This window comes from Acanthochromis polyacanthus, chromosome 17, assembly GCF_021347895.1.
Source record: "Acanthochromis polyacanthus isolate Apoly-LR-REF ecotype Palm Island chromosome 17, KAUST_Apoly_ChrSc, whole genome shotgun sequence".
In the NCBI taxonomy this organism is placed as follows: Eukaryota; Metazoa; Chordata; class Actinopteri; family Pomacentridae; genus Acanthochromis; species Acanthochromis polyacanthus.
The window spans coordinates 31,411,321-31,431,277 of NC_067129.1; the positions used below are offsets into that span (position 1 = coordinate 31,411,321).

Genomic DNA, 19,957 nt, shown 5'->3' on the forward strand with positions numbered 1-19,957 from the left:
CAGACCCAAGAAGAAGAAAGAAACAGACCCAAGAAGAAGAAACAAACCCAGGAAGAAGAACAAACAGAGCCAAGAGAAAAAAACAGATGCAAGAAGAAGAAAAAACAGACCCAAGAAGAAGAAACAGACCCAAGAAGAAACAGAGTAAGAAGAGAAAAACAGACCCAAGAAGAGAAACAGACCCAAGAAGAAGGAAACAGTGACAGACCCAAGAAGTAGAAAGAGACAGACCAAGAAAGAAGAAACAGACCCAGGAAGAAGAAACAGATGTAAGAAGACGAACAAGACCCAAGAAAAGAAGAAAGAGACCAGAAACAGACCAAAGAAGAAGAAACAGACCCAGAAGAGAAAGAAACAGACCAAGAAGAAGAAAAACCCAGAAGAAAAACAAACAGAGCCAAGGAGAAAAAAACAGATGCAAGAAGAAGAAAGAAACAGACCCAAGAAGAAGAAACGACCAAGAAGAAACAGATGTAAGAGATGAAACAGACCCAAGAAGAAGAAACAGACCCAAGAAGAAGAAAAGTGACAGACCCAAGAAGAAGAAAGAAACAGACCAAGAAAGAAGAAACAGACCAAAGAAGAAGAAACAGATCAAGAGCAGAAACAGACTCAAGAAGAAGAAACAGACTCAAGAAGAAGAAACGGACCCAAGAAGAAGAAACGGACCCAAGAAGAAGAAACAGACCCAAGAAGAAGAAACAGATGTAGAAGATGAAACAGACCCAAGAAGAAGAAACAGACTCAAGAAGAAAAAAGACAGACCAAGAAGAAGAAAGAAACACCCAAGAAGAAGAAAGTAACAGACCCAAGAAGAAGAAAGTAACAGACCCAAGAAGTAGAAAGAAACAGACCCAAGAAGAAGAAACAGACCCAAGAAGAAGAAACAGACCCACGAAGAAGAAACAGATGTAAGAAGACGAAACAGACCCAAGAAGAAAAGACTCAAGAAGAAAAAAGAAACAGACCCAAGAAGAAGAAAGTAACAGACCCAAGAAGTAGAAAGAAACAGACCCAAGAAGAAGAACACCCAAGAAGAAGAAAGAAACAGACCCAAGAAGAAGAAACAAACCCAGGAAGAAGAACAAACAGAGCCAAGGAGAAAAACAGATGCAAGAAGAAGAAAGAAACGACCCAAGAAGAAAGTAACAGACCCAAGAAGAAGAAGTAACAGACCCAAGAAGTAGAAAAAACAGACCCAAGAAGAAGAAACACACCCAAGAAGAAGAAACAGACCCACGAAGAAGAAACAGATTAAGAAGACGAAACAGACCCAAGAAGAAGAAACAGACTCAAGAAGAAAAAGAAACAGACCCAAGAAGAAGAAAGTAACCAGACCCAAGAAGTAGAAAGAAACAGACCCAAGAAGAAGAAACACACCCAAGAAGAAGAAAACAGACCCAAGAAAAGAAGAAAGAGACCCAAGAAAGAAGAAACAGACCAAAGAAGAAGAAACAGACCCAAGAAGAAGAAAGAAACAGACCCAAGAAGAAGAAACAAACCCAGGAAGAAGAACAAACAGAGCCAAGGAGAAAAAAACAGATTGCAAGAAGAAGAAAGAAACAGACCCAAGAAGATGAAACAGACCCAAGAAGAAGAAACAGACCCAAGAAGAAGAAAGTGACAGACCCAAGAAGTAGAAAGAGACAGACCCAAGAAGAAGAAACAGACCCAGGAAGAAGAAACAGATGTAAGAAGATGAAACAGACCCAAGAAGAAGAAACAGACTCAAGAAGAAAAAAGAAACAGACCCAAGAAGAAGAAAGTAACAGACCCAAGAAGTAGAAAGAAACAGACCCAAGAAGAAGAAACACACCCAAGAAGAAGAAACAGACCAAGAAAAGAAGAAAGAGACCCAAGAAAAGAAGAACAGACCAAAGAAGAAGAACAGACCCAAGAAGAAGAAACAGACCCAAGAAGAAGAAGAAAACAGACCCAAGAAGAGAAAGAAACAGACCAAGAAGAAGAAAGAAACAGACCCAAGAAGAAGAAAGTAACAGACCCAAGAAGAAGAAAGTAAGACCCAGAAGTAGAAAGAAACAGACCCAAGAAGAAGAAACCCCAAGAAGAAGAAACAGACCCACGAAGAAGAAACAGATGTAAGAAGACGAAACAGACCAAGAAGAAGAAACGGACTCAAGAAGAAAAAGAAACAGACCCAAGAAGAAGAAAGTAACAGACCCAAGAAGAAGAAACACACCCAAGAAGAAGAAACAGACCCAAGAAAAGAAGAAAGAGACCCAAGAAAGAAGAAACAGACCAAAGAAAGAAAGACCCAAGAAGAAGAAAGAAACAGACCCAAGAGAAGAAACAAACCCAGGAAGAAGAACAAACAGAGCCAAGGAGAAAAAACAGATGCAAGAAGAAGAAGAAACAGACCCAAGAAGAAGAACAGACCCAGAAGAAAAGATGTAAGAAGATGAAACAGACCCAAGAAGAAGAAACAGACCAAGAAAGAAAGTGACAGACCCAAGAAGTAGAAAGAGACAGACCCAAGAAGAGAAACAGACCCAGGAAGAAAGATGAAAAGACGAAACAGACCAAGAAGAAGAAACAGACTCAAAAGAAAAAGAAACAGACCCAAGAAGAAGAAAGTACAGACCCAAGAAGTAGAAAGAAACAGACCCAAGAAGAAGAAACACACCCAAGAAGAAGAAACAGACCCAAGAAAAGAAGAAAGAGACCAAGAAAAGAAGAAAGACCAAAGAAGAAGAAACAGACCCAAGAAGAAGAAAGAAACAGACCCAAGAAGAAGAAGAAACCCAGGAAGAAGAACAAACAGAGCCAAGGAGAAAAACAGATGCAAGAAGAAGAAGAAGACCCAAGAAGAAGAAACAGACCCAAGAAGAAACAGATGTAAGAAGATGAAACAGACCCAAGAAGAAGAAACAGACTCAAGAAGAAAAGAAGAAACAGACCCAAGAAAGAAGACAGACCCAAGAAGAAACAGACCAAGAAAAAGAAACAGACCCAAGAAAGAACAGATGTAAGAAGATGAAACAGACCCAAGAAGAAGAAACAGACCCAGAGAAGAAGTGACAGACCCAAGAAGTAGAAAGAGACAGACCCAAGAAGAAGAAAGAGACCCAAGAAAGAAGAAAGACCCAAGAAGAAGAAAAGACCCAGGAAAGAAACAGACCCAAGAAAAAGAAACAGATGTAAGAAGATGAAACAGACCAAGAAGAAGAAACAGACCCAAGAAGAAGAAACAGACCCAAGAAGAAGAAAGTGACAGACCCAAGAAGTAGAAGAGACAGACAAGAAGAAGAAGAGACCCAAGAAAGAAGAAAGAGACCCAAGAAGAAGAAACAGACCCAAGAAGAACAGACCCAAGAGAACAGCCCAAGAAGAAGAAACAGACCCAAGAAGAAACAGACCCAAGAAGAAGAATGTAGAAGAACAGATGTAAGAAGATGAAACAGACCCAAGAAGAAGAAACAGACCCAAGAAGAAGAAACAGACCCAAGAAGAAGAAACAGACCAAGAAGAAGAAAGTAACAGACCCAAGAAGAAGAAAGAGACCGACCCAAGAAGTAGACAGAGACAGACCCAGAAGAGAAAAGAGACCCAAGAAAAGAAGAAACAGACCAAAGAAGAAGAAACAGACCCAAGAAGAAGAACAGACCCAAGAAGAAAAAACACACCCAAGGAGAAAAAACATATCCAAGAAGACGAAGCAGACCCCAGAAGAAGAAACAGATGTAAGAAGAAGAAACAGATGTACAAAGACAAAACGGACCCAAGAAGAAGAAACAGACCCAAGAGAAGAAAACAGACCCAAGAAGAAAAAACCAAGAAGATGAAACAGGCCCAAGAAGAAGAAACAACCCAAGAAGAAGAACAGACCCAAGAAGAAGAAAAACCAAGAGATGAACAGACCCAGGAAGAAGAACAAACAGAGCCAAGGAGAAAAAACAGACCAAAGAAGAAGAACAGACCCCAAGAAGAAAAACAGACCCAAGAAGAAGAAACAGACTCAAGAACGAGAAACAGACTCAAGAAGAATAAAATAGGCCCAAGAAGAAGAAACAGATGTACGAAGACGAAACAGACCCAAGAAGAAGAAACCACAGACCCAAGAAGAAGAAAGTAACAGACATAAGAAGAAGAAACAGATGTAGAAGATTTTTTTTTTTTTTGATTTTACAACAAACTTTATTAATCAATAATCAAACTCCAAACAAGAAAAAACCCACAACACATAACCAAATGATAATAAAATTACTGGCCACAAAAAACACACATGTACTTCAAACCAAAAAAACAAAGAGTAAAAACCATTTAAAAAAATCCAAAATAAGCACACGTGTAGCTGCATCACACAAACATCTGACAATATACAACATTCAGTCCCTAAGCACGTCACTTTAAGGCGAGGTCCCCACTACTGACAGTACACAGTATACTTTTTATGACACCAAATGTCTGTGAATCTGGCCAAGGTCTCCCATCATCGCATAAAATGCATATTCCCAGCCTCAGCGCGCTGCGGACATTGCAACGCCACACTGAGGCTGCATCTGTTCCAGACTGCGCTTCCAGTTTGTTTCTTCGGGAGATGTAAATGCCATCTTCGCTTCCCCAATAATAAAATTCAGCCAGCTGCCACATGTTCTTACTTTCCTTCTTATAACCCACACACATAAATAAAAGCAGTAATTGTAAAAACCTGGTTAAAAAGTTTAAAAACATGAGTCAACAGAGCAAAGAAACCCACCAACCTTCCACATTCACTAAAAATGTGGAAGGTGGTCTCCCTGCCGCTGCAGAAGGGCACTGGCTGGACACAGCAGGATCAATCACCGACATAAAAGCATTTGATGCAAATGGCCCCATGGAGGATTCGCCATTGTAAATCCCAGTCCTTTTTTCAGGGGGGCTTATACAGCACCCTCCAGTTAGGCTGTGTCTCTCCCAGCCTCTCGGTCCATACACACGGGGCCCTGCCCTCCAACGTCTTTCCGTTGAGTACTCTCACGCTGGTCTTGTAAAGGTCTTTCCTGTGGGCCGAGTGCAGTCTGAAAGCAGTCCCTCTCTCCACAGGGGGCCTGAGCTCTATCCAGGGGCGGGGTCAGTCGGTCCGGCTCTCTCCCCCTGCTAAACTCCCGAGGAGCCTCTGTTCTGTCGGGGTCAACCTCTTCCTCCACAGCAGCAGCAGCTTGGTTGCTGTCCTTTGGGGACTGGAGGCCCAGCAGACGTCCCACAGCTTCAGAGTCCGTCAGCGCTGGTCCTGCAGCCTGGACCAGGTGCTGCAGGACAACAGTTCCGGTGCGCAGCAGAGCCGCCGTCAGCCCAGGCGTGGCTGCACAGGAGATGTCCAGTCTGGCCCCATGGACCAGAGGCTCTTTTAACAGCCAAAACAGAGAGGAAGAGACAACTTCTTCCCGGTTACTTGTAAACAACGCCCACACTTTTAAAACGCTCTGATAAAAAGGAGGAACCCCAGTTAACTTTAAAAATTTAAAATCAGTAAAAAACAGAGCAACATCCAGTCCCAGATTACTCACTCTCTGAGGATACAGCTGGCCACGCCTCTCCACACCAGGTCTGCTGGACCAGCTAAGTATCTTTGGAGGAACAGCAGCCTGAAAGCTGCTGTCCTGCTGGCCAGGTGGATGAGGCCCTGACCCCCTCCTCCCGCGGTAAAAACAACAGCCCCTGTGGCACCCAGTGTCGACCCCCCAGAAGAAATTCACTATTTTTTCCTGAAGTTTCATTAGGAGCTGACTGGGGGGGTCCAAACACGCCAACCGATGCCACAGGAGCGACGCACACAAGTTATTTAAACCAGGACCCTGCCTCTATAGAACATTTGGGGCAGCAGCCACCTCCACTTCTCTATTTTTCCTGTGATCTTCTCCTCCACCCCCTCCAGTTTTTCTGTTCAGTGCCTTGCTTCCAATATGCACCCCCAGATATTTTAACCCTCCTCTCTTCCATGCAAGATTCTGAGGGAGGGTTGGGAGGCCGCCCGACCACCTCCCTACGGCGACTGCCTCACTTTTCCCCCAGTTCACTTTGGCAGCAGACAGGGCCCTGTATCTTTCAGTTAAAACCGTTAAAATACTGACTTCATTTTGATTCTTTACAACAACAACAATGTCGTCAGCATAAGCAGATAAAACAATATTACTGCTAAAACCAGGTAAAACCAAACCATTAATACTATTTCGTATCTTTAAGAGGAGGGGTTCCAGGGAGAGTGCATAGAGCATCCCAGACAACGAGCAGCCCTGCCGGACGCCCCTATGCACCCTGAATGGAGCACACAGACTGCCGTTTATCTTAAGTAGACTCTCAATGTCTCTGTACAGCACACGGATCATGGCGATGAAACCAGAGCTGAAACCCAAACCTCTCCATCACCCTCCAGAGGAAGTTGTGTTCAACTCGGTCAAACGCCTTTTCCTGGTCTAACGAAATGAGTCCAATATCTACCGTATTTTCACGACTATAAGGCGCACATAAAAGTCTTAGATTTTCTTCAAATTGTGCGGCGCGCCTATGGTGCAGTGCGTCCTGTGTGTTGTTGTTGTAAGACGGACATAAACCAGGTGGTTTTTTCCACGCATCACCATCGCTGTTGATCTGTGACTCTATGCGTGCCCATCTCACAGCCGATGTGAAAAAACAAGTGAAGCAAATGAACTCTGAGCTTGCTGTCATTCCGGGAGGCCTGACAAAGGAACTCCAACCGCTGGACATCGGTGTGAACCGGCCGTTCAAAGTAAGGCTGCGAGCGGCGTGGGAGCGATGGATGACCGATGGAGACCACAGTTTCACTCAGAGTGGAAGGCAGCGCCGGGCGAGTTACGCCACAATTTGCGAATAGATTGTAGATGCTTGGGCTAACGTGTCTGCTGGCACTGTTGTTCGAGCTTTCGCAAAAGCCGGCATCATTTCCGAGGAGCCGCACGGCACAGAAAGTGACTCTGACAGTGAAGAAAGTGAACCTGGCATGTTTGATGGAGGTTTAGCGCAGCGGTTCAATTCAGAAACAGAGGATGAGGACTTCCATGGGTTTGATTGATGACGATTACCGGTAAAAAAAAATGTGAATACCCAAACTCAGTTTTGCTCCCGCTCTATTTTTAAATATGCACACTTGTGTGCTTGTTTTATCTGTGTTTTACCATGCCAGCGCCTATTGATGATTAAAAAAAAATTGAGTACTTTGTAATCAATACTTAAAGCACAACCAAACTCAGTTTTGCTCCAGCTCTATTTTTAAATACGCACACTTGTATGCTTGTGTGTGTGTTGTTGTTGTAAGGCCGACGTAGTAGAGGACACCATGAGAACGTTAAAGGGGGAAGTGTGGGATTGTATATAAAACCCTCGCCATATAATCAGGTGCGCCTTATGTGTGTGTTTAAATACAGTCATGGCACACATAACTGAGACTGCGCCTTTTGGTACAGTGCGCCTTTTGGTCGTGAAAATACGGTAACTCCAATGAGCTAGAGAGCTCCAAAACATCCAGAATTAGGTAGATATTATCCACCATAGACCTGCCGGGCACACAGTAGGTCTGGTCCCGGTGGATGACCTGCTCCATGGCTGACCTCAGTCTGGAGGCCAAAGCTTTGGACAGGATCTTATATCCACACACAACAACGACACAGGGCGCCAGTTTTTAATCTCCTGCAAATTTCCCTTTTTTGGCAAAAGGGTCACCACTGCCCTGCGGCAGGAGAGAGGAAGGGAACCACAGGCCAGACTCTCGTTCAGCACTTGGAGAAGGTCACAGCCCAGGATGTCCCAGTACTCTTTGTAAAACTCTGGTGTCAACCCATCCACCCCAGGGCTCTGCCTCTCTGCATGCCCGCAGGGCAGCTGCCAGCTCTTCCAGCCGCAGCGCTTGGCCCAGCTGGGCATTAGTCTCCTCTGACACCTGGGGGCAGTTGAGCACAAAATCCTCTCCAGCGCCTGGTCCTCCTCATACTCGGATGAGTCGAGAGCCGAGTAAAAACTAACTGCTCTGTTCCTGATCTGGCCTGGGTCCGTTAGTTTATGCCCTGTGTCAGAAAGAAGTGTGTGGATTATTTTCCCCCCGTCCCCGCTTCTTCTCCAGACCGAAGAAAAAGCCAGAGGGAGCATCCATCTCTGTGATGTTCTGGACCCGGGACCGAACCAACGCACCCTGTACTTTGGAGTCCAGCAGGTTGGCCAACGCCATCTTTTTGGTGTTGAGGACCTCAATGTGGCCTCGTTTCCTGTGGAATAGCTAAGTGCTTCCAACTCCACTATCTCACTCTCCAGGTCTTTGGCTGATCTACTCATGTGCTGAGTGACATTGAGAGTGTACTGCTGACACAGAAGCTTTATTTGCACTTTACCATAATCCCACCACTGCCTAAGACTACTAAAATCACCTTTTGTTTCTTTAAAACCAGACCAATTAAACCTCAAAACCTCCTTAAACCCTTTATCTAAAACCAAAGCTGAATTGAAATGCCAGTAGGCGCTCTTTGGACACATATCTTTAAAAAAAACATCACATAAAACCAAAGCATGATCCGTGTAATCCACTGGCACAATTCTACAGTCTTTAACCATATTAAAGAGATGTTTAAAACAATAAAACCTATCGAGCCTAGCTAAAGTGATGCCGCCATCTCTAAGGTGGGACCAGGTGTACTGACGGCAGTCTGTGTGCATCCTCCACACATCCACCAGGCCATGGGAGTGGACCAGCCGCCTCAGAGTGTGCTGGGAAACTGGATGTGGCTCTGCATGATTGCGATCTAAAAGCTCATTAACAGTACAATTAAAATCTCCTCCCAGAATTAAAAACTCCTCCCCGCTGCAGCTATTGAGCGACGAGCTCACCTGAGTGAAGAAGCTCTTCCTCTCTGTTCCACCGTTAGGGGCATAAATATTAATAAAAACCAGGGTTAAAACGATCAAATTTTGCTCGGACCAGTAGGCACCTCCCTCTCACCACCTCCTCCACCTCCACAGAGGAGGGAGTGAAGCTCCTAGAGAAAAGGAGCCCCACCCCCCCACTCAGTGTGGTGTTGTGGCTTAAAAACACCTGACCCTCCCATTCCCTTTCCCAGTCCCCCTCGTTCCCCTGGTCGCTGTGAACCTCCTGTAAAAACATCACGTCAATACGTTTAGATCGTGCTGTGTCCATCACCAGTGCTCTCTTTCTTGCCTCCCTTGCTCCGTTAACATTCAGTGTTCCTACTTTAAAACTGCCCATGTTGGATAATGTGGGATAAAAACAAAACCAAAGGATAAAAAAATGCTGTATAAAAAGTGCATCATCGTATTCATATGTGGAGTTGTTTGCGGACTTTTAACGTGTTTCTTCAATCTGAAGATCTCACGATCTGTCAACTCTGATGACTCACGGTGTTTAACCAAGTGTTTCGCTGACAGTAAAAAGGTCATAGGGTCAGGAAAATGATTTTCAATTTTTAGATTCTTAAACCCTTTTGTCTTCTGCAGGAAGGCCCTCACCATTTGACTCGAGTACAACTGATGCCGTGGCATTTGGCCCTGTGAGAGAGAGAGAGCTCACTGCTGTCCGACAGATGGGACTCACAGTCACTACTGTCCGCCTCAGCAGCCGCATCTCCCTCCTCTAGCCGCACCGCCTTTGCCTCTCCCTCCTCCCGAGCTACACTTTTATGTTTTATGCTCCTCAGGAGGGCCCCAGGCGTCCAACCTGAGGGTCCTGCACACACACCGTCAGCTTGCACATTGACACTAGCAGGCTGCGCACGCACACCCTCAGCTGGCACACACACACCGCCAGGCTGCACACACTCACTATCAGGCTGCTCACACACGCCACTAGGCTGCTTGCACACAGGCTCACACACACCAGTAGTCCCATCACCAATCCTCTCACACAGCTCACCCAGTGCTTCACCTTCACCTCCTGCCTCCAGCTGCTCCACCTCCTCTCCATCTTCTACCATCTCAGCTGCCTCCTTCTCACCAGCTCTATCCACAACCTCACCTGTGTCTCTCAGCTCACCTTCCTCCATCTCCTCACCTCTACCCACCTCTGCGTCCCCTCCCTGGCCCTGTTGCCTGCCTTCGGGCCCGCAGCCGCGGGGAGAGAAAGGCCCGTCCCCGCTCCGCGCCGGTGGAGTGTCGGTGATGCGGGGCGCTCCGCCGGCTCGTACGGGGAGGAGAGCAGGGGGGCGGTAGTTAGGAGAGAAAGGCCCGGCTAAGTTCGGACAGCCCGAATCAGATGGCCTTCCTCCCCGCAGCCATGACTAGATTTAAGTTGTCCCTCCCATCATAATCCCCACTCTACTTCATTGGAAGGGTCACTATGCGTTTCTTGTAGGAAAATTCTATTTAGCCATTTCTGTTTAATAACCTCCACTACAAGAGCTCTTCTCTGTGCACTTCTCCCCCCATTCATGTTTAACGAAGCCACCCTTAGAGTTTGTATAGCACAGAAAGGTGGACAGAGAACAAAAACAGCTAGAATAAAAACAGCAGACAGGAAGCACCCAATGAGACAATCATTCTTTCTTGTTAGAAGAGATCAGTTGCTTCTTATTCTTTCCATCTAATGCAGCCTTCTTCACTGCTGTTACACGCTTTCTTAGCCTAAATCGCATTTTTTCACACAGTAGATCCTTCCCTACCTTTTTCTGTAGAACGCTTGCTGTGCAAACAGTTCAGTTTTGCGTCTTTACAACCTCAGCTGACAGGATGGAAGCCACTAGCAAACTGACCGAACTGTCTGAGCTCACTCTCAAGCGCCTCATTCGGGATGAAGGGCGGCACACCTGACACGGTAATCCGTGTAGACGGCACCGCCAACGGTGAAACCGTGATAAACTCATCATCCAAAGTTAAACCACTCTCGATAAGGGTCGTCACATACCTCTCATTGTTGAAAAACACCACCAATCCTTTATTCATACGGGAGGCATAGGAGATGTTTCCGTGGCCTACCTGCTCTCCCACCGCTAGTAGTGCCTGCTCCACCGTGGACGAGGGCGGAGGCAGCAGCCTCACCCCGTGTCTCAGCGACATTGACGTGAGGACGCCATTCCTGCCGAGTGGCGGAGGAAACTCCACCAGCGATCAGTATTAAACGAGCTTCTAACACTACACTAACTACACAAAATTAAACAGTAGGACCTTACAATGGCCTCAAAAGTAAAGCAGGAAAAAAAACTCAGGTTTGAGTATCAAGACACCCTTCTTCCCTCTCCCAAAAACAACCTCCACCACAGAAGAAGAAACAGACCCATGAAGAAAAACAAACAGACCCAAGGAAAAGAAACAGACCCGAGGAGAAAAAAAAGACCCAAGAAGACACAGACCCAAGAAGAAACAGACCCAAGAAGAAGAAACAGACCCAAGGAGAAGAACAGACCAAAGGAGAAGAAACAGACCAAAGGAGAAGAAACAGACCAAAGGAGAAGAAACAGACCAAAGAAGGAAAAACAGACCTAAGTAGAAGAACAAGAAGAAACAGACCCAAGAAGAAAAAACAGACCCAAGAAGAAGAGACCGAACTAAGAATACAAAAAAAAAAAAACAGACCCAAGTAGAAGAAACGGACAGAAGAAGAAGAAACAGCCCCAAGAAGACACCACCCCAATAAGAAAACAAGCTGACTGAAGAAGAAACAGACCCAAGAAGAAAAAACAGACCCAAGAACAAGAAAGAAGAGACCCAAGGAGAAGAAAGAAGAGACCCAAGGAGAAGAAAGAACAGACCCAAGGAGGAGAAAGAACAGACCCAAGGAGGAGAAAGAACAGACCCAAGGAGAAGAAAGAACAGACCCAAGGAGGAGAAATAACAGTCAGACTGCTTCCATCAGTCAGAGATGATTTAATTTTTACCGGAACTGACTTTTCTACACGTGTGGCTCCAAGAGATCGACTTTTCCTCTAAAATATATTATACTTTTCAATGACACAAAATATAAGTTTTTTTTAATTTAAATGGCAAAAATACATAAATTTACAGTTTTGGATCATATTCTACTTTTAATATGTAAATCCATTTTATTTTATTTGGGGATTTTATTAAATATTATCTGTAAGTTAACAAAATGAAGGAAAATCTGTAAAAGAAAAGTTTTTCAATCCTCATAGTCCTTCAATATACATAATTTTGTTTTTAAATAACAGCAAATATATGAACTATTTCAAGCTGATTCAAATACAATAAAACTGTAATTTGGCCTATTTTTCTTTCTTTTTCTATTTTTTTTAAATTTATTGTTATTCTTATTGATCTTTATTATTTATTCATGTTTTTTTTACAGTTTAGCAGTTTTCTGTTCATTTATTTTAAATTACAGTTCATGTGTAAATATCTATTTCTTTGTGTGACTTTTACTAAATATCTGTTCAACAAAATGGGGAAAATCTGTAGAATAACAGTTTTTTAAATTATTGAACATTATCCAATAGTTCACAGGTGAACAAGAAAATTATTGGTGATTTAAAACGGCATAAAATGCAGAATTCTACAGGTTATGCCTTTTTCCTCACATTTAATAAACACATATTTTTCTTGCCTGGAAAATCCAGACAGACTTTATTTATATATTAATATAAATACAAATAAAGGCAGTCTAGCATTGTGATGATAGGAGACGATTTCAAAAAGGAGGGGCTAACAAATGCAGCTTGAACGAGAAAGAACCAATCAGCGTAACACGGATGTGACGCACAAACAAATCGACCTTGAAGTCCATGTAGTCCAAACAACAATGGCATGCAGCAGAGAAAGCGTCGCGGTGAATGATTACTGCCGTTTTGTCACAAAAATCTGCGAATACATGGGGTACTCTCAAGTACAACACTTATTTTTGAAAAGGCTACGCAACAAAAGACTCCTTCCGAACGATTAGCGGTGTTAGGAATAACTTTAAATCGGAGCCAAACCAAGTCGGTGCGTATGTGTAAAAGTTGCTTAAATTTACTCACACGTTTGGAACGGGATTTTCCTCTGTACAAACAATGGCAAGAAGGCGAAAGTAACGAGCCATCCACTGCCTCCTCATCGTCGGAAACGTCAAGTGAAAAGAGGCAACGACTAACGCCATCCAAAACGCCAAGAGACCACAAAAAGATTCGCTTTGGCCCCCCTCCTCCTCCTCCGGTGCTGAAATCCAGGCCGCTGAAGATGACGCAGCATAACTCCCGCCTCCCGTGCTATGATTGGTCGTACCAAACTTTCGCCCAATGCCAAACTGACTCTCCTGTATCTCCTAACATGGAGATAGGAGATTACATGGAGATTCAGTTTGGATTTTCCAAGCTAATATTTTTCCCTGTGATTTTACCAAATATTATATGTAATTTACTAAAAAATAAAGAAATTCCAGTAAATTGTTGCAGAATTCCAGTTAAAACCTGTTTCCCAGGGTGTTATAGTTCAGACTGATCCTGACAGGAAGTGGAAGCAGGAAACCAGTGTCACATGACCCGATGAGTCAGAGGGTTGTTAAAACTCCTTTGTTCCCACAGAGATCCACTCAGTGTGGGTGGAACCTTCAGCTGTGGAAACTTCTTCACAGGAGTTCCCACAAACACTGGGGTCCATTTTTAGAGGCTCCTTCACAACAAAAGCTGATCTTTCACAATAAAAGCTGCTTCTTCCTGCAGCTGGATGGAATGAAAACCTCCAACAGCTGGTTTAACTCACAAATTCTGTTTCCAGGAAGAATGTGAAGAAGGCAGCAGGTGATAATCTGAGGTCAAGTGTGTGTTTGTCCTTCATCATCATCATCGCAACGACTGCCGCTCTGATTGGAGGACTCTTGAAGCAGATTCTGATTGGCCGGTTTCACACGAGTGCCCTTTTCTGAATCACTGGAGCAAAACTTGAACGACGTTTCTGACATCAGAGAGTTAATCAGCTGAATCCACTTTAAAACATGTGAGAGACAACAATCTGAAGTAATAATCGACAACAAAGACAGAAAAATGATAAGAACAGGGAGAAAAATGACTATTATGAGACTCAAAGTTAATACAAAGAGACAAAAATGACAAGGAAGAGACATTAAAGGACATGGAAGTGACAAAAGAGTCAAGACTGAAATGTAAAATGACAACACAGAGACACAAAATGATTATTTATAGATACAAATTAACTTACGAGAGAGAAAATGACAACAAACACAAAAAATATGACAAAAAATCAATATGACTTAAGGTAACAACAAAATGACAATAAATTGACAAAAATGACCACAAAGTACCGCAGAGACACAAGATGACAACAAAGAAACACAAAATGACAACAAAAGCAGAAAAATGTCAACCGAGAGACGCAATAATGACAAAGAGCAGCAAAATGACTACAAAGAGATGTAAACGGACTACAGAGAGGCAAAACAACTACAAAGAGATGTAAACAGACTACAGAGAGGCAAAACAACAACAAAGAGACGTCAAAGGACTACAGAGAGACAGACAATGACTACAAATAGCGACAAAAGCACTGTAAAGAGACAAAACGACTCCAAAGGGACAGAGAATGATTACAAATAGCGACTAAAGCATTGCAAAGAGTCAGTGAACAACTATAAAGAGATAGAAAAATACTACAGACAGGAAATTACTTCAAATAGTGACAAAATGACGTCGGAGAGAAAATTGCTATAGAGACGAAAAAACAACTATGAAGAGAGAAAATTACCACAAAGAGACAAAAAAAATTACTTCAAATAGCAACAAAATGAATACAGTGAAAGAGAAAACAACTGCTAAAAAACATAAAGACTACAAAGAGTCAGAAAAGGACTACAAAGAGACAGAAAAGACTACAAAGAATCAGAAAAGGACTACAAAGAGTCAGAAAAGACTACAAAGAGACATAACATGACGATAAAGAGGTAGAAAAGGACTACATAGGACACAGCATGGCTATAAAGAGACATACAATTACGACAAAGACACAAAATTACAGAACATAATTACAGGAGATACAAAACAACTACAAAGGCACAGAAAAGGACTACAGAGTGACAGAAAGGGACTACAAAGACACAAAACATGATTATAAAGAGATATACAGTGATGACAAAAAGACAGTACCCAATTACAAAATGACAGAAAGGGACTAAAGAAAGACAGTGAACAATTACATAGAGACAGAAAAGGACTGAAAAGAGACAGTAAACAAATACATAGAGACAGAAAATGACTACAAAGAGACAGATAAATGACTAGAAAGAGACAAAACATGGCTATAAAAGAGACACACAATGATGACAGAGACAGTAAACAACTACAATGAGACAAAAACGACTACAAAGAGACAGAAAAAAACTGCAAGAGACAAAAAATGACTTCAAGAGACAGAAAAGGGCTATATATCGCAACAAAACGACTACAAGAAGACAGCTGCAAAGAGACAAAGACTACAAAGAGTCAGAAAATTACTACACAAGAAACAAACTGACTACAAAAGACACAAAGCAACTACAAATAAATATAAAACAACGACAAGAAGACAGAAAATAACAGAAAAAAACTACAAAGAGACAGAAAAGAAGTACAAAGAGAAAAAAAGACTAAAGAGACATATTGTCTCGTAAATACAGGAAATAATCTGTAAAATGTTGGTTTTAAAGAGTCTGTTTTTGCTGGTTTTGAATCTTAAATAAACTTTATATCGATTTGTAATGTTTTGTTTGCCAGATCCTGCAGTGAAACTTCCCTTAAATACAGTTATAGCTCTACTGCATGCATGAAAAGTGTTAATATTTGTCATTTACGATCAAATAAAGCAACAAAAGTCGAGGTTTAAAGACTCAGTCTGTTGGACGTGATTTGAATTCAGTCTAATGAGGAAGTTTGAGAGTCAAATGAGCTGCAGGTCGACTGATGCAGAGAAACAGCGACAGAATCTCATCCAGCAACCATTAAAACATCTGGTAAGTTCATAAAGCTTTATTTAAACAGACGGTCGCTTGTATAAGATAAAACAGACTTTATTCTCCAGATATTTACCGCTGGGTTCCACTTTGTTTACCTCGCTGACCCTGTGTACCTGAAAAACACTGTACCTACTAGCTGTTAGCATGCTAGCATCTTTACTATGGACATATTCAGTGACAAAGACGACAAAAAAACAGCAAAATCACCACTAGGTAGTTACATTATTGGACAGAAATCTCTGCATTTTCCTGGTATTTCTGACCAAAAATGTCCATTATGTTAGTATATGTGATGCTACTCTGTTAAAAAAAAAACTTGTTTAATACTACTTTCTGTCCAAGTACTTGTAGTTTTAAAGATTTATTTCACCCAAAATACTAGTTTCTGTCCAATTTCTTAACAAGAAGTAGTAGTCTTAAAGGTGTATTCCTCCCAAATAGTACTTTTTAATTAGGACCTTATGACTTCAAAGGTTTATTGAGCCCAAAGTACTACTTAAGTACTACTTCTTGACTGAGTATTTGTAGATTTAAAGTTTTTTTTCACCCAAAAATACTATTCTGTGTCTGAATACTCATTGTTTTACAGGTTAATTTGAGACAAAATACTACTTCCAGTTCATGTACTTGTAGTTTTAAAGGTTTAATCCAAGCACTTACAGGATTAAAGGTGTATTTCACCAAAAAAGTACTTTATGTACGAATAGTTTTAGTTTTAAAGGTTTATACCACCAAATAGTGCTGTCTAATTCAGAAATAATGGTTTTAAATGTTTCTTCCACCCTAAATACTACTTTCTGTCCAAGTCTAGTTTTAAAGGTCTATTCCAAATATGTATAAGTTTAAAGATATATGTCACCAAAAACAACAGTTTTTGTCCAAGTACGTTTAGCTGTCAAGGTTCATTCCACCAAAGAGTGATGTGTAATAAATTATTGTTTTAAAGCTTTCTTCCACCTAAAATACTGTATTTTATCCAAGTACTTACAGATTTAAAAATTTTTCTACCCTGAGTGCTACTTTTTGCCCAAGTACATTTGGCTTTAAAGGTTGATTCCACCCAAATTTTACTTCCTAAGTAAGAAGTGATATCTTTAAAAGGTTCATTTCAATGCAAATACGACTTCCTGTTTGAATACTCATCATTTCACAGGTTTATTTGACCCAAAATACAACTTCCTGTTCAGGTACTTGTACTTTTAAGGTTTATGTCAGGTACTTACAGTTGCTGTGTAACTAACAAATTGTGGTTTTGAAGATTTCTTCCACCTGAAATATTGTGTTTTATCCAGGTACTTACAGATTTAAAGTTTTTCCACCCTAAATACTGCTTTTTGCCCAAGCAGGTATGGTTTTAAAGGCTGATTCCCCCAAAATTTTACTTTCTAAGTAACAAGTGGTGGTTTAAAAGGTTCATTCCAACCAAAATACTACTTCTTGTCCAGGTGCTTACAGCTTTAAAGGTTTATTCCTCCCAAATAGTACTTTCTAATGAACACATGATGGTTTTAATTGTTTATTCCAGCTAAAACACCACTTTCTGTCCAAGTACTTTTAGATTTAAAGGTTCATTCCACCTAAAATACTTCCTGTCTAGGTACTTACAGTTTTAAAGGTTTATTCCATCCTAATGGCACTTTCTAACTGACAAATTATAGTTTTAAAGGTTTATGCCACCTAGAATACTTTTTATTGTCCGGCTACTCACAGTTTTCGGGGCTTATTCTACCGAAAAATTTGCTTTTTAATGATTTGTCATAATTTTAAAGGTTTATTCCACCTAAAACTGCACATAGTTCTTTTCTTTGTCAGAGTCTAAATCCATAAACGTGCAACTTTTTAGTGAATATCCTGAATATCTCGCTGGGTTTGTCCTCTGCGTCCTTCACAGTCTGGTTTTTATTGGCCAGGTCGTGCGTCCTTGGAGCGGCCCCCCTCCGGCAGCCAGATCTGGATTCCCATCATCCAGACAGACAGACAGAAGGACGGACGGAGCGTCACGAAACGCTCCTTCTGCCGCTCGGAGGAGGCGGAGGGACGGACCGGAGGAGAGATCCGGAGGGAGGAGCCAGGCCGCCAAGGTGAACCCACGATCCGCGTTTTAATCACCGTCAGCGGCCAAAACACGACGCGCAGCTCCGGCGGGCAGGAGAGCGGAGAGAGAGCCGGGAAGGAGGCGTCTGTGGCGGGGAGGAAGCCCGAGCAGAGCCGCTGGAGGACACGGAGCTGGAAAGTGTTTCATCTGTTTGATTCCTCATCTTTTTCTTTTTCTTTTTCTTTTTTTTGGAGAAGCAAACTTAAATGGCACGAAGGGAAGCGAGTGCGTCATTTGGTGGGAGACGGCAGAAGAATTAAAGGTGAGTTGATTTCTGGTCACCTGTGGAAATCAAAGGACACTTATCGATCCCTATCGATCCTTATCGATCATTACTGATGATTGTTGATCCTCAGAGGGTTTTTCCATCTGCGCTGCGGCTCAGACGCTTATTTATTGCCGGGAATGTCGCGGTTTTTATTTATTTTCCAAATGACAAACCCTCCTGTTGTTTGATTCACGGATTAAATTAAAGAAGAGACGTTTAACGGCGTTGCGTAACGGAGAACCCGAATCAGTGCGGTTTGGAGTTTGAGGCGCAGAAACAGTTTGTTTTGAGGGACTTTTCTGGATACCAAAAACAAAAACAAAAAAATAATAATCACAGAAAATACAGGAAAAACTGGAGAAGTTTGAATAAATGATCCATTATTTGGCTTCAATTTGTGTCTTGGATGAATCCAATTTATTTATTATTTTAGTCGAGACTGTAAATAAAATAAATAAATACACAGACAAATAAATAAATAAATAAATTCACAAATCAAAAACAAATGAATGTAAAAATAAATACATAGAGAAATAAATAAATAAATACATAAATAAATAAACAAATAAATGCACAAATGAAGAAATACACCAATAAAAAATAATACACAATTAAACAAAAATAAATGCACAAATAAATAATCTACTAAACTAATTAATGAATAAATAAATGCATAAATATAACCAAATAAAGGCACAAATAAATAAATGCACAAATAAAAAAACACAAATAAATAAATCACAGATAAATAAATACATATTTCACTTTTTAAATTACTCAAATTACCAGAGTTAATAACTTGAAAATACATAATTTTAAACTGTTTTTATTTGCTGAACCTCTGTGTTTTGTTAAAGATATTATTTATTAAAACACACCTAAGCTATATATATATATATATATAATAGATGTATATTGAAGACAGAGAAATACATTTTTTTACAGTTATTTCACATAATTTTTGTTTTGATAAATTATAGGTATCTTGGAAAAAATATTAATTTACATGTTTACTGTAAAATAAAATTTAAAATAATTTACATCTATATTATGTTAAATATTAAAGTTTTTGTAAAATATATTGGCTGTTAAAGATATGTTTATTAATTGCTGAAAAATGGTAAATAATTTTTTTGATTATATTTATTGTTATATATTTTAACTGCTATTTTACACAATTTATTACAAGCTACTGATATGTAGTAAAATCATTAAAAATATTTAATTTACACATTTACTGTAAAACAACAAAACAAGTCAAGACTGCAAATATCTGTTTTTTTTTCAAATTTTGATTTATATAAGATTTATTATGGATTTTTTTTACAGATACTTGCTGGTAAGGAAAAAATATTTATATTAACAATTTAATAATTGTAATTATTTTCTATATTATATATGTTCATTATATAATTGTCATGTATTATTATTTTACTCAATTTCTGTTTCATTGAATTGCAAATTTCTAGTAAAATGACAGAAAAGAGAAATAATTTACATGTCTGTAAAAAAGGTCAAAATTTTAAACATCTGTCTTTCATATTTAAATTTATGAAATATTTATATATCATATTCATTATTTTACATATATTTGCTTTTGTTTGAAACAAAAATAATGTATATTAAAAATTTAGAAATGTCTTAAATAAATTACAGATGTCATTATTTTACTGCATTGAACTAATCAAAACTATGACTATTTTACTGA

At 40.7% G+C, this 19,957-nt stretch overlaps 1 protein-coding gene and 1 long non-coding RNA gene across 2 annotated transcripts in view; both read left to right on the plus strand.

Annotated features, from left to right (window-relative positions):
* The first annotated feature begins 3,985 nt into the window (after nucleotides 1-3,985).
* On the plus strand, nucleotides 3,986-11,240 carry LOC127530514 (uncharacterized). Its single transcript, XR_007937095.1, has 2 exons — nucleotides 3,986-4,117; nucleotides 9,457-11,240. It is a non-coding gene; the product is annotated as an uncharacterized LOC127530514 (long non-coding RNA).
* A 6,918-nt stretch (nucleotides 11,241-18,158) lies between these two features.
* The window catches only part of LOC110959898 (proline-rich protein 7), a 36,414-nt gene continuing 34,615 nt past the window's right edge, over nucleotides 18,159-19,957 (plus strand). The window contains exon 1 of the mRNA XM_051937413.1: nucleotides 18,159-18,243. The gene's annotated coding sequence lies outside the window, so the exon portion shown is untranslated. The remainder of the gene's footprint in view (nucleotides 18,244-19,957) is intronic.